General features: G+C 42.3%; 1 protein-coding gene across 2 annotated transcripts in view; it reads right to left on the bottom strand.

Annotated features, from left to right (window-relative positions):
- The window catches only part of LOC124149962 (receptor for retinol uptake stra6-like), a 33,876-nt gene extending 31,147 nt beyond the window's left edge, over nucleotides 1-2,729 (bottom strand). The window contains exon 1 of one of the 2 annotated variants that reach the window (XM_046521817.2): nucleotides 2,392-2,729. The gene's annotated coding sequence lies outside the window, so the exon portion shown is untranslated. Of the gene's footprint in view, nucleotides 1-1,844; nucleotides 1,996-2,391 lie in introns of those variants that run through there. The other variant, XM_046521818.2, reaches the window with a different exon arrangement.
- Nucleotides 2,730-13,328: the final 10,599 nt, after the last annotated feature.

Genomic DNA, 13,328 nt, shown 5'->3' on the forward strand with positions numbered 1-13,328 from the left:
TGTTCAAAAGACGACGAATAGCTTCACTCGGCTTTGTAAAGCTGCTCAAGAGAATGACTCGTTCAAACAGGCATATCGATGTGAATAGAGTCGACACAATACAACTATTTGAACACATATAAAAGGTGATGTCCTCGTTTTACCACCACCTCCCTCACTATATCGCTGTGGTGGTATAGAGAATCAAGCATTTGTTTAAATACACAGACAGACACACACGTTACTTGAAATAAAATCACGAAATATTGCGATGATTATTTATTACTGAAAATAGCTGTATGTGAGCTTATACTTAAAAAGTGAAAACAAGCATTTTGACTTACGAGAATAAGCATACGTTAATTAATCATTGCGATATGTTTTTTTTGGAAACAGTCAGACCGAGAAAGATATATACATTATAGATGACAATGCTAATTCATTTCTAAAGTATAGAGTCAAGTGAAGTATTACATAGTTATGGTATATACAATATAATATATTTGTCAGTTTATAGATCAGCATTGAGTTGGGTTTTTTTGTCTCAGCCGAAGTGTCTCAGCGTTGTAACCTGACATGAAGACAGGTGATGATGTTGGGTACAGAATACAAGGATGTCAACTTCTTTTTTATGAGGACCGCCGTGGGAATTGCTGTAATATTGCGCCGTAAAATGATACTCACTCACACATTAGTATGAGGAACACAACGTTTCGGAGTATATACTTTTTCCTTATGTGTGTCTCTTCTAAATGCCTTTCAAAGTCTAGGTAATGATGTGTGTGCTATGTTTCCTAAGCCAGACAGAGGTACTTATATCGACATAGTTTTCGCGGTTACGATTCGACCTACTTATCCCTTTTCCAAATACTGGTGAGAAACAATTGTATTTTTACGTGACCTCTTAACCTCAGACGGGTATTTGGTGTTGTCACGGGTGGGTGGCTGCCCACAATAGCTGTCGTTTGCTGAGCCGGAGAATACATGTACTTGTGGCCTACCGACCAGGTGCCGTTAAACAGAGCGATCTTAGCTCTCAGGTGGTCGTCACTCCTATACCTTAACACGGACCTACGACAGTCGTAGCGCTAAGGTTGTTTTATACAGCGGCACCCAGGCCACACTCATATAGGTTAATGCTAATGTTTTCAATCCCTCTGCCGCATTCGTTACTAAAGCGTATAATAGACGTAAGTAGTCTCTTAGGTGGGTGAGTGAGTTGGGTTTAACGCCGCTTTTAACATCATTCCAGTTATATCACGGCGTGTCAGCTTAATGTGGGAGGAAAGACCGAAGTGATGTAGGTCTCGGGCGTTTACCACTTCGGTGAAACCCACGAGCACGGGTATGGTGCTGACAAACCTAGAAACATAATCGGGGCGAACCGGGCACTCAGCACAGCTAATCGCCACCCGTGCCCCCTTAGTCTCTATAGCCTTGGTATTATTGTAGATATACTGACGCACTTTGTTATCCGCATCATTGTACAGTAATGCTATAACTACCACTCTTTATGTATTCTGTGTGGTGCAATTGGATTCTCTGTATATGTTTCCCATAAGCCACAGGGCTGGATGTTATATTTTATCTGTTGTTTAGTGGTGTTGGCTTGTACACGTCACACAAAATAGAATATTGTCTTCTTTCTTCTTTGCGTGGGTGGTGGTGAGGGCACGGGGACCGTTTATTTGTTTTCAATGCCCCTCGTAACTAGAAATCAAATTGATTATCACTGAGGAACATGAGTTTACATGTAATGAGAATGATGCTTCAATGTTCGCATGTCTGTGAGTTACAAACGAAACTGCTTTCATCCAGTGAGGAAAATGGAAATGAAACTATAAATAATATATGAAAACTCTGACCCGTTTGCCGATGTGAACGATGTGCTACTCATGTGTTGTGTCCCTTAGATATCAAGATACCAGCCAACGATGTTGTCAACGACCACTACCCCATAAACGTTCCACTTGTAGATGCCCAACAAACGTCTCAAACCGATCATGTTATTATGCAATCTAAGTCGATCGTGCCCCGAGGGTAGGAAAACAGAACGAACTCTGAAACGAGTAGGAGGAGGGGAGTAGGTGGCGCTCTCGCAACACCCACGTCTGATTCAGCTATATGATTCACCAACACACAGTATTGGATTGTGTAAGATTAACCTTTGCCTACTCTAACACCTCGTCTATGTGTGTCGTATTCTGGTCGAAACCGCCATTCTGTTAACCGCGCATTGCACAAAAGACGGACCTCGTCTCATCTCAAATATTGACTTAATCTAACGTGAGATCGCCACACATGCGTGACTTCACGGACAGAAGGTTTATTCACACAGCTCACACAAAGTGCAATAGTGAACATATAGCTATTTATATTTTCTATACATATATACATGTGGGAAAGTCATACCTCGTTGTAAGAGTTGAACGGCTATCCGATGGTCTGTTATGCGTATCCCTGTACTGGGTTTGGCCGATAGGCTGCATCGTGAGGCTTGTGTGTAATCCCCATGGCTGTAGGTGGTTGAGTCAGTGTAGCGTGGTCCTGGCAGCACAGAACGGGTGACTTGTCAATAGAGGAACGAGTCCAAATCGTTGTATAATTAATCGTGTGACCTCAGGTGAATTTCATATCTTGCCACACGAAGTCCCACTCACCATGTTTATCTACACTTTGACCTAGACTGTCACGTGACGTCGGTCGATTCATCAGTTGAAGACTAGGAATGTTATTGTCATGGTGATGAGAGCGAGGCTATTCTTAGGTAGTACAGCCAGGAGAGTCTAGTCGCTGCAGCGTCTCGTCGCAGTTCTCGCATCTCACCGTTCTCGCTTCTCGCCTCCTAAAGTTTATCTTAACATCTAACTCAATTATCACTGAGTTTATTTCTCCCCTTGGCAAGGCTGGATTGATAAAAAAGTATAGTTGTTTTCAGAATGATTACAGTTAAAGTCGATTTTTAGTTGACTGAGTGTAGATTTCTGAGTGTTGACTAGTTTATTGATTATTATACGACAGTATAAATTGTTTGATAGGCATTACTTAGAAGTTGACGGATGACAGGGAAGACACAATTTTATGGATAACAACTTCTTTAATACTGTAAAAATAGACGTTTCGGTATAGATCCTTACACCGTTGTCAAGGAAGACTGAATGAAGGAGGGACTTATCACTTATCCTGTGTAATTGGCTTCATGTCCTATAGGCTTCCACCTAGGTGTTCTCTGTCGGTATCCTCCCAAAACGTAGACCTGCCAAGACGCAGACCCGTTAAAACAACACTCGTTATGGCTGGTTGCATCAGTATTTAGTACCCCGTACCCTAAAGTAAAATGGTATCACCCATGTAACAAGAAAGCTGGGTAGAGTTCACAATTTTTTATTCAAATGTTATTTCATTGTCATTTATGATTATCAGTCATTTTCACTTGTTTATTATCAGTGAACCAACTGCATCCAGGTTCTGAAGGGGTGTCTTTTCACGGCAATGAAGCTGTTCCTTCTCTCTGTAGACAACCTTCCTGGGTGGCGGTGCTGCTCCAAATTGAATCTGCGCTTGTTTCGCTCTCTCCGAAATGTCTACCTTCTGGATCAGTTCGATAAATCTGAAGATGTTTGGATGCTTGTGCTGGAGGGACTTGCCGATTCTGGAGTGGAAACCTTCTAGGTTGTTGTTTGTACGGGGCCCTTGTGTCGCATGGTATATCCACAGTCGAGGTGGGAACCGGGCATCGTCATCCACCCATGTCGTCCTGTACTTAGCATACGTGTAGCTGTCTAGGAGAACTTGTGGGGCACCTTTCTGGGACAAGACATACTCAACTTTCGTAAGTCCGGCCACAGCTTAATTGGACGAGGTTGAGGCTGTTGTTGTTGTTGCATTAGGTGTTTAAGAGGTCGCCTTCTGCCTAGGCAATTTCGGCTGACCTGTCCCTCTTTGGGACTCCTGTGTGTGAGAAGGGTTCACATATCTATTGTGAGTTCGGTGTTCACATAATTTCTGTTTTTGCATTGATATGATTTCTATTTTCTTATATTGATATGATTTCATTTTTATCCTTGGCTGCTCTGTTTATATACGTTCGAGCAGCTGTCCATCTCTCAGAAATAGAGTTAGTTTGGCCTTCGCTATTGCATCTCTTGGCTTTAGGAGATCTATGACAGATAGCGGATCTAACTGCAATTCTTGTTTTAACCTAGCCCGGGCCGGGGCATGGTCTTGACATTCTAGTAACAGGTGGTCAATGGTTTCAGCCTGATTGCAAGATGAACAAACCTTGTCATAGTGCTTTTTGTGACCAAGTCTGAGGCGTGAGATAGCAGTTTCAATTTTCCTTTCATTTGAGTATGAGTTTGGCTTTTGTTGGACCTTGGGTTGAATTTTGTATAGCCATCTGCCGATCTTACTTGCGTCCCATTGGGTTTGCCATCTTTTTGCTATGGAGGCTTTGATTTTGCTTTTTATCTCTAGTTTACTAAAGGGAATAGGCTGTATATCCGCTTTGTCTAGAGCTAGCTTCGCCAGTGAGTCTGCTTTTTCATTTCCATGAATATCTATGTGAGAGGGGATCCAACACAGCTCCACCTGTTGCCCTTGGTCCGATAGTTTTGTATATTCGTATAGAATATTGTTGACTGTGTTTGGCCTGGAGTTTGAGTTTCTTCCACTGATGGCCTGAAGTGCACTTAGCGAGTCTGATAGGACGACTGCCTTTGCTTCCGGGAGTTCCGGTATGAGTTTGAGTGCATGATGAATTGCCTCCAATTCAGCCGTGAATACTGACTGACCATCGGGCAAGCGAACTGAATGTGCTTGGGGTTTGGAGCTGTGGATATGGATCCCGTAACCAGCACTGTTGTTGATAGGATTCTTGGATCCATCAGTGTATATATGGGCCCAGCTGTCCCAGGTAGTTTGAATTTTAGTGATAGCTACTGAACGTAGTAGGGTTGGGTTTTCTCTTTTAGTGACTTCTGATGTTAAAGCAGTGTCAACTTTGGGAGTTTGTAAAGTCCAGGGAGGGTGTAACCCTTTGTAGTGACTTTCTGGAGGCTGAATGTCATCGCAATTGTGACTTCGAATGAGTTCACGTACTAATATCCCAGATGGCTTTAGTGAGGGATTTTTTCGAGCTAGGGCCTCATCTCGAGCGTTTTTGTCTTGCCATATCTTTTTAACCAAAGGGTTTGATGTTCGTCCCCAGAACGATAATATTGCCTGCTCTCGTCTTAGTTTCAATGGGAGTTCTCCCGTTTCTACTTGTAGTGCTTCTAGTGAGGTGCCTGTCGCTGCGCCTGTGGCCAGTATTAGGGCTTTGTATTGTATTCTGTCTAGTCGCCTCAAGACAGTATTTGATGCTGAGTGAAAAGCCTCACAACCATAGTCAATTTTTGATCTGATAAGAGCTTTGTAGAGGTCCAGCTGAGTGTCCCTCGATGTGCCCCAAGATGTGCCTGAAATTGCCCGTAATACGTTCAGGTCTTTTTGACATCTGTTTTCCACATATTCGATATGCTTGCGCCAAGTGAGGTGTTGATCAAGGATAACTCCAAGAAATATTGCAGATTTTTCGAATTTGATAGGTTTGCCTTTTATGGAGACACGGGGTATCATAGCATCTTTCCCCCGGCGTTTGAATAGAACTCCAACAGTTTTTTCACTTGAAAGGGTGAATCCCCATTTATTGCACCATTGATCTACTCCGTCCAGGGCTGACTGGAGTTTTTTTCTGATTTGTGAGATATCTCTGTGCTTTACCCATATTGCTCCGTCATCAGCGAACTTAGAAGTTTGGGTAGGAGAGTTGACATGGTCAAAAAGATCATTGATCATGATATTAAACAGGGTTGGGCTTATAATGCTGCCTTGTGGCGTGCCATTGTCCAGTGCCATAGGATCCGATCGATTGTTCCCTATTTTAACTGAAAGCGACCTGTCTTGCAGGAAGCTGTCTATGAAGTTTGCCATGTTCCCTTCAACTCCATTTTGTGATAGTTTTGAGAGGAGTCCGTCATGCCATACCATGTCGAAGGCTTTGCTGAAGTCCAGAAATACTGCGGCTAGGTATTGTCTGTTTAATTGGGCTTTTTTTATTTCATTTTCCAGTCTTAGAATATGATCTAGACACGAGTGTCCCTTCCTGAAGCCACTTTGGTCAGGTTTTATGTGGTTGCCAGTTTCAAGATGATGCATGAGCCTTTTTGTAACCATGGCTTCCATGGCTTTGCACATGTTTGAGGTGAGTGAGATCGGTCGATAAGAGTTTGGTAGGGCTTCGTCTTTCCCTTGCTTTAGCAGCGGGATAACCGCAGCATGTTTCCATGCTTTTGGGACTTCTCCTTTGGACCATATCGTGTTATACAACTCAGTGAGTAAGCCTTTGGTTTGATCAGGTAGGTTTTTCAATATCTCGTAGCTGGTTGTGTCAAGACCAGGTGCTGTGCCTTTTCTATGTTGTATCGCATCATCAAACTCTGTCACAGTAAATGGTATATTGTATACCAGATGCTTGCTTTGCGGCCGTTTTGAGATCTTAGGCATAAGCATTTTTGCCTGTTTGAATTCTTCGCTGCAATTTGTGTTGCTGCTGACAGATGAGAAGTGCTCAGCTAGAATGTTGGCCTTTTCTTTGACTGTATGGGCGTTGGCTAACTTGGGAATTTTTGTGGGTTTACGCTTACCCCTGATTGCGTGTATTTTGCTCCAGACTGTTTTAGCATTTGTTTTCTCATTAAGGGATTTGCAGAAGGTCTGCCATGACTCTTTTTTAGAATCGTCTATGAGTTGTCTTACTTTCGTCCTGGCTGCTCGGACTTGGGCAAAGGCTGATTTATCCCTTTTTGACCTATTTAGGGCTTTCTTTCTCACTCTCCTAGCTTTTGCTATTTCCCTGTTCCACCATGGTACCGGCGTTTTGCCAGTTTTGTGGTCTTTTTTTTGAATTGATTTTTCAGCTGCGGCAATAATTGCTGAGGTGAGATTTTGGCAAAAAAGATCAGGATCATCCGAGGCAATTTCTGAGGACTTGAATGATACACATTCCTTCCTGAATTTAGGCCAGTCAGCCTTTGCATAGTCCCATGTGGGCTGAGGATTGGGCTGTTCCTCTAATTGTGGTGGGCTACCTATGTAGGTGAGTATAGGAAGGTGATCGCTTCCCCAAGTGTCGTCATGGACTTGCCATTGGCAATGTGAGGCGAGGTTTTTGGTGGCAATTGTGAGATCAATTGAACTCCACGTGTTGTGGACTTGGTCATAACGCGTGTGACTGCCGTTGTTCAGAGTTATGAGATTGTTGTCCTCAACCCATTTCTCTACCATTTTGCCATATTTGCATGAATCATTCCTGTCTTCCCAAAGAGGGCTGTGGGCATTAAAGTCACCAAGGATTATCCCATTTTTGCCTACTATTTGAGCTAGTCTTGTTAGCTCTTCCATGTTCGTTTCATGGGTAACCCTGTGATATATGTTAGCTATGCGTAATTCGTTGCCATTTGCCAGTTTTAGGTAGATTACTTGGGTTTCAAGGTTCCCTACATTTGCTTCAATTTTTTTGGAGGTACAGCTGTCGTGGACAAGGGTGATTAGTCCTCCTCCCTTATTGCCTGGCATAAGTCTTTTTCTGTCTTTTCTATATTGGGTATACCCAGGTAGTGTGAATTTGGCTTTTTCACTGAGTTTAGTCTCCTGTATTAGAATGACATGAGGCTTGATCACCTTTTTTTTGACGAGTGCAGTCAGTTCATTGCCGTGGCTCTTAAGGCCATTTGCGTTCCACTGTAGTAAAAGCAAGTCCATGATAATTTATAGATGAGCGCTTATTGAGTTTTAGGGCATACCCTATTTAGGAACTGTTTCTTTGTTCCTTTGTATTTCATTATTTTGGAAGCCAGTTTGAGGATGCAGGTGGCTTTGGCTTTGACACTCATTTTTCTGCTTGTAATTTGGATCAATGCCGTGGCAATGAACTCTACAACTTTGTTTGTGTTCTGAGCCTTTTGTGTACCCTGAGCTGGTGTTTTCTTTGCCTGACTGATTCGTTTGCTGTGTTCCTCAGTTTGAGGATTAGAAGGCATGGGGTTTGATTGGGAAGCTTGGGTCTTTTTTCCCTTGCGTTTTGCAGTGGCTTTGTGCCTGTGAGTAGGCGGATCAGTGCTCACAGTTTCGATTGTTTGCTCAGTGCTCACAGATTCCATTGTTTGCTCAGTAGAGTGATCAGTAGTCGCTTGGGTTTTTTCGACCTCAGTGGGTTGAATAGATTTGGATTCAGATTGCTGAGTAGGTATTTTATTTATACGTTTGCTGATGAGCAAGCGTTTAGGACATTTCGGCGCCAAGGATGAGTGACCCTCTTTCCTGCAGTTTGTGCACCATGTGTTGCAGTTTTCTTTGCAAGAAACTCGGGAACAGTTTTTGCACTTGGGTGGCTGGTTACATGATGTTTTTGTATGTCCATAGAGCATACAGTTTGTGCACTGGGTTGGCCTTTTCCTGTATGGCATGGTTTCTATGTCCTTGCCACCTAGATTAAGGTGGCCGGGGACTGACTGTCCAAGTAATGTGAGTATTACTACTCGTGTGTTGTTTGTGCCCATTGATTTGATCCTGAATGCCGACAGGATTGTAGGTTGAGTGACTTTCTTTTGGGCTTGACAGACAATTTGATAAAGCTCGTCGTCATTAATTTTTTTGTCTAGATGTACCGCACATCTGACATTGCTAAGCCACTTTGGGGTATCCCATTTTAGTTTGATCCCGTTTATGCTTTTGGGCATATCAATTGACTCTGTGAGGTTGTCCCCGACAACAACATACCCTCTTCCACACTTATTTATTCGAATAATATTTTTGTGCTTCAGCTCTTTGGCAATATCTTGAGCTGTTAGGATCTTATTAAGATCTTGGGAGAAGTCTGCGCTAAAGACTACTTTTTCCCATTTGGTTTGTGGTCTTCTATTTTGTTGTGTCTTTGATTCTGATGAGACCATTTTTTGTCGTTTCTGTACCATTTTAGCCTTAGGTGGGCTAGATTGAGGCTGTTTGCGTTTAAGCATGCCTTGAGCCCATAGGGCACTATAATCAATATTTTCTTTGTTTTTAGTTCCTGAGAACGTGAATCTATCCTGAAAACGGTCAGGGACATTTAGCGCGGCTTGACTATAAGTCAAGTTGGCTGTTTTTTTGGCAGTTTTTCTCGTGACCAGAGTGAAGGGATTCCCTTCATTTGGGTTGGGCTGACCCTTTCGAGAACTGGGCTGGTTCTCTTGAGAGTTGGGCGAACTCTCAACAATTGTAATTTCTGGACATAAGTCCGCCATCTCCATTTCCAAGTTCATATTTGTCAGTCCCAGGGGCCTGGGTGATTGACAGCCGTGCAGTTTAAGCTGGTGAGCGAACCGAGCTTGGTAGGCGCGGAGGGTTGTGTACAGTACGGGACCTGTGACACAACTGATCGAGGTTGAGGCTCATGTTCAAATATATTTATATGTTATACCATACACAAGAGAAGGAAGTATTAGTGATTGAGAACATTTGGTATATTCTTACACAAATCCCACAACTTGTTTAAAGGTAATCTTTGAATAAGATTTGTGATGTACCGGGAGCAGATTAAAGAAAGTACTGTAGGAGGTTTTTTTAGACAATGTTGTTGTTGTCCACTACTGCTCATTGTCTCAACATATTGATAATCCCTCATAGCAGGGGAAGTGGACCAGTCCATTCATTAATTAGGTGTGACCAGCATGGCCCAATTAATTAGTGAGCTAATTTTAACTGCTTTTTGGGAGGTCTGCATTTTGGAGGTCTACGTTATGGGAGGGAAACTCTCTGTCCATCATGTTGTGATAGATTGGTGGAGGATTAACAGTAACAACAATTGCATACATGAGCGGGATAACATGAGTAAGTAATGACAACAGAAGGACAATACTGTTCACCCCCTGTGATATGACGTCACCATGTTGGCTCTATCGCACATGCAAAATGCCACATTGCATGTGCTATAGAGCCAACATGGAGACGGTCATATCACAGGGGGTGTAATAACAAGACCCGTATTACACCCCAGCAGTGCTGATATGGCTTGCCAATGCATTTTGAATGGGCGATCATATCAGCCCGGGTGGTAAGAAATTAGAGTTACGTCCCTTCGTGCATCGCCTGCTCGTCTGCTCAGCTGGCTTTCCCGTGGCAATGACTTCCAAACAAGGTGAACATGTTTTTCATTTACTAGCTCATAAATACATTTAGCAATTTAATGTTATGGTATATTATAAAAAGGTTATTAGAGACTCCCTAACAGCCCGGTGCCGAAGGCTAGAGGGCAGATTTGGTGATAGAGGGTTGATATGAGGTATGATATGAAAAGTACCATGGACTAAAGTCTAAATATATAGAGATGGGTTTGTTTGTTTGTTGTTTAACGCTGCACTCGGCAATATTCCAGCTATAAGACGACGGTCTCTAATAATCGAGTCTGGACCAGACATGTAGTCCATGCAGTGATTGACATCATGAACACCCATCTACGCAATCAGGATACGATGACATGCATAAACCAAGTCGGCAAGCCTGACCACTTACAACAAGCATGGGTTGCTGAAGACAAATTCTGACGCGGATCTTCACAGGGTGTCGTGATGGACGGGCACGAATAGTTCATTGCCGTTTCTTGTCGATTGAGTCCAGATTGCGTCCAGATCTTGCCGAATGCGAACCGTCTTTGTAGGTTTACTGTCCGGTCACTGTTTGATCTCTGTCGGATCGCATTCGGGAGAATCGGGACGCTGTCGGGACAGATTCAGTCGGGTTTTTTACCATGCGGAAGATACAAATCGGATCAGATTCGGATTGAGAACAGGAGAATCGGGAAGAATTCGGCTGAATCGGGACGCTTCCTGAACTACATCTGATTGTTTGTGAATTTTAAGCCACGCATCACCGTCTCTTGATCAGACTTTTGACAAATAGTAATCGGGAATGGTCCTATCAAGGACGACAGTAAAGATCCTGAATTTGTGACTGAGCCCTTATGAAACATTATGAGAGGCCGGGAAGATTCTGTGACATTCTGTAGACATTCTGTAGACCGGAGCAACTAATCTTGTCTAGTTAAAGGTTATTACTCCACCTGGAATGCCGCGATAGTTAAAACTTTATTTGTAGGCAATTGTCTTTTTGCCTATTGGTAGACTTTACGTCACTGTCTAAAAGACAAGTTTCAATTTAACTATATGAACTCTTGTACCTGACCAACTGGAGATTAATATTATCGTCATATGCACATTTCAGGAAAACTTAAGATACCGTTTGTGATAGTTGAAAATATTTATTTAATGATGAATATTACCGCCACGACTCGCTAAATACAATGTTTATCCCTCATACAGGATAGTTACCATCCCCAAAACACAAGGGTAATACCCTTAATGGAAATGTCAAAGAGCGTTTCCAAAACAAGTTATTGTTCTGTGACAATGTTCTTGCCTCGTTCAAATGATGGATTCCGTACATATCGGTACATATCGGTACATATCGAGCTAAGGAACCCATAGAGTAAAGCTGGGACAAGTGTAATCGATTATACCTGTTAAAAGTATACTCAACGATTACCGTTTTTCCAAACATGTCATTACTGTTCAAGACGGCGTTAAACCCTACTCACTTATTTCACTCATTCATGCTGAGCTCTTTTCATTCCGTACTTCCGGTCTAAGCAGGGTTACGACAGTGCTGTGTGAAACTGAGACATGGCGTGCGTGTGCTGGTATTGTTAACTTAAATTGAAATATGAGTCAGCAAACAAAGAAAATGACGTTTGAGGACTAGAATGAAGTTTGCGAGAGCTACCATTTGTCCCAAGCCTGGTGCCTATTAACCACAAATAAACGATGACGGGAGGCAAACGTGGAAGTATTATTAAAGGCTCTGGTCCATTACTGGTGACATTTCGATACATTCCACGGGTCTTCACTTACACGTAACATACATTCCTGAAGACGAGTTAGCAATCATCCCTATCGACAACTGGGACATATTCAAACGCCAGCGGGAGGAATATCAACCTGATTAATATGATGATTGACAGTAAGTAGGGACGTGCGTTGGAGAACAAACAAACTCGTATTTTTTATGCGCATTGTGTGAGTGGCTGCCCTTTTTTGCGAACACCTTGTGTCATCACTGATTTTCAGCGATCATTAATTGTCTTCATTATGTTGACTTTTACCCCCAATTGTATCTGTTCCGGCAGATAATGGAGACTTGTTTTTTTCTGGCGTCCACGTGTACAGCGATGACATTTGCCGGGAAGTAACGAAAGAAGAGAAAGATGAAACTAAATCAGTGTATCCCTGGTGGAGACTTCAAGGAAAGAGTAAAAACATGTTTTTGGAAATTGATAGATCAGATTTAAAAAATGTGAAATTATAGAAAAGCATATTTGCACGTTTTAAGGATTTTATTGTTGAATAGTGACATTTCCGGAGCATGGTCAATAGAAACCGGACGACTATCATAGCAACTGATTTCCTGTCGTTTCTAAATGGATGAACCTATGAAATACAAGAATTAATAACATGGAAGTCCTTCCCGGGGATCACACTGTGGAACAGGGCGGAGACACGACGAATGAGAAGCAGGTTATTATTATTATTAGTAGTAGTAGTAGGCCAGACTGTTTTGTAGTAGTAGTAGTAGGCCAGACTGTTTTGTAGTAGTAGTAGTAGTAGTAGTAGTAGGCCAGACTGTTTTGTAGTAGTAGTAGTAGTAGTAGTAGTAGTAGTAGGCCAGACTGTTTTGTAGTAGTAGTAGTAGTAGTAGTAGTAGTAGTACTGTTTTGTAGTAGTAGTAGTAGTAGTAGTAGTAGTAGTAGAAGTAGTCCAGAGTTTAGAAGTAGTAGTAGTAGTAGTAGTAGTAGTAGTAGTAGGCCAGACTGTTTTGTAGTAGTAGAAGTAGTAGTAGTAGTAGTAGTAGGCCAGACTGTTTTGTAGTAGTAGTAGTAGTAGTAGTAGTAGTAGTAGTAGTAGGCCAGACTGTTTTGTAGTAGTAGTAGTAGTAGTAGTAGTAGTAGTAGTAGGCCAGACTGTTTTGTAGTAGTAGTAGTAGTAGTAGTAGTAGAAGTAGTCCAGAGTTTAGAAGTAGTAGTAGTAGTAGTAGAAGTAGTAGTAGTAGTAGTAGTAGTAGTAGTAGTAAAAGTAGTAGTAGTAGTAGTAGTAGTAGGCCAGACTGTTTTGTAGTAGTAGTAGTAGGCCAGACTGTTTTGTAGTAGTAGTAGTAGTAGTAGGCCAGACTGTTTTGTAGTAGTAGTAGTAGTAGTAGTAGGCCAGACTGTTTTGTAGTAG

Source organism: Haliotis rufescens, unplaced genomic scaffold, assembly GCF_023055435.1.
Source record: "Haliotis rufescens isolate VD_foot unplaced genomic scaffold, xgHalRufe1.0.p SCAF_9, whole genome shotgun sequence".
NCBI classification, from domain to species: domain Eukaryota; kingdom Metazoa; phylum Mollusca; class Gastropoda; order Lepetellida; family Haliotidae; genus Haliotis; species Haliotis rufescens.